Below are 2,100 nucleotides of genomic sequence, written 5' to 3'. Positions count from 1 at the left end.
CAATCCAGACTGAATTAAACCGACAGATCAAATTGAAATAACCGAAAATAGAACAAACTAAAAACTGAAAAAATAAAAAAAAACTTGTTTTGCTGTTTTTTTACGGTTCGGTTCAGTTTTCGGTTTTGACCATGAAAACTCTAACCGAACCGAACCGGTTTGGCAAAAAACCCTAAAAATTACTAACCCCATCCCCCCAGACCACCCCCTCCCAAACGAATGAAACAGTGCTGCTGCAGTGCTGCGCGAGTGTGCGTCCAGCACCCTAACCCCCAAATCCCCAATCCAAACCTAGCTCAGTAGCTCTCTCTTCTCCAAATCTCTCCCTCTGCGCGACCCACGTCCTTGAGTCTCCACACCTGCGAGGCTGCGACACCCACGTTCCTCCCAAGTCTCACCACCGCGAAGCCTTCCTCCGAATTCCAACGCCTAAGCCTTCCTCTTCGCGGACAGAGCAGAGATCCTCCCAAGTCCCACCACCGCGAAGCCTTCCTCTTCAGGCTAGCACGCCACCCTCTGACCCAGCAGGCCAACAACACGCCACCACCCACTGACTCAACAGGGCAGAGCACCACGATCATCAGTTCAACCCAGCACCTCCCAGTCTCCCACAATACAGCAGCCACCGGTTGGCCCTTTTCCAGTGCTCTTCCTCCTTCCCATCCACTTGACTTCAGGTTTGATTTTCTCTCCTTCTATGTATCTGAAGCTAATTAGACATATTGGGTTTATAATTATGAAATAGTTAAGGTTTGATTTTGTTAATTATAATTTCTGTGATTCTGAGTTGCTGGATTTGTTTAGGGTTTTGTTAGTTTCTTGTTAATAACTTTGATTCTGTGCTTCTGAGTTGCTGGGTTCAAATTTGCTTGTTTTGCTTAGTTCAAATTCTATGATTCTCTGATTATGTGATTATGTGATTCTGAATTGATTTTTGGTTTTCTGCACTTATTTTGCTTGTTTTGAAATTTTGTTAATAATACTGATGAGTTACTATGTAATTTCACTAATTTTTTTTCAATAATCATTGATTCATTGTTGCTGTTTGTTGGTATTGTTTACTTTATTGTTGGTATTCTTGTTTGTTGATTCATTGTTGCTCTTGCTCAGCACTATTTCGGTTTTTTCTTCTTCCTTCCTTGAATATGTTTCACTTCAATTTCTATTCTGCCGTCTGATTTTGTTGAGCCTCTGCTTTTACTTGGATTTTCCAACACCATTTCTTGTTGCTTGCTTTCCATTTGATTCAAATTCGTGGCTTTCTTGTTACTTAGGGTTCACTGCTGCTATTATTGATTATTGATGAGGTAATTCTGAATTGAATAGATGTCTTTATTAATCAAATCAGAAAATTTTGTAGATGTCTTTATTCTTTATCATGTTGAGTGTTTACTCTTAAAATTTATTTTAATCAGATGGTTCTAGATGATGGATTAAGTATGTATGTATGTATCTTAGTTCATTAGATGGTTGCTGGATTGATGGATCTAATTGCAGTCTTGCTCTTATTGTTGCATAGAAGGTTCTGATAACTGATATGATTCAAGATTCACCTTTTTAGTTAGCATGACTTATATGCTCTTAAACTTTGAGTTGATTCATTGATTCGGGCACATGTATCATAGTATGAATTGTTCTTTTTATTATTAGAATGTATAACTTGGCTATTTTTTAATGAAAATTTATTTTTATTTTCAGTTGTGTTGACTATTGAACTTTTAAACTTCTTTAATTGTTGTATTTGAATTCCTTTTGTAGTTAAATTTCATTAGACCAATACTTTGTTAGCTATTGTGTATATGTGTTTGTTGATTTCAATATTATGATTTTGTGAAATAGTATGGTAGTATTTTTTTTTTTTTGAATTGATTAAAAAAACTGAACAAATCGAACCAAATCGAATCGTAATTTAATTAAATGATCGGATCGGATGACTTTTTTCTCAAAAACCGAACCAAACCACACCGCGAACACGGTCAGACTGCAATCAAGTATATGCATCATGCACCTATGAACCTATAACCTCGAATAATTGAAGGATTCAAAGCACAGGGCACCATTAATTTATATATTATGTATATTAAAACAAAATAATAATAA

Source organism: Arachis ipaensis, unplaced genomic scaffold (assembly GCF_000816755.2).
Source record: "Arachis ipaensis cultivar K30076 unplaced genomic scaffold, Araip1.1 Aipa993, whole genome shotgun sequence".
NCBI classification, from domain to species: domain Eukaryota; kingdom Viridiplantae; phylum Streptophyta; class Magnoliopsida; order Fabales; family Fabaceae; genus Arachis; species Arachis ipaensis.
The sequence above is the reverse complement of the archived record's forward strand: the minus strand, read 5'-3'. Positions refer to the sequence as shown.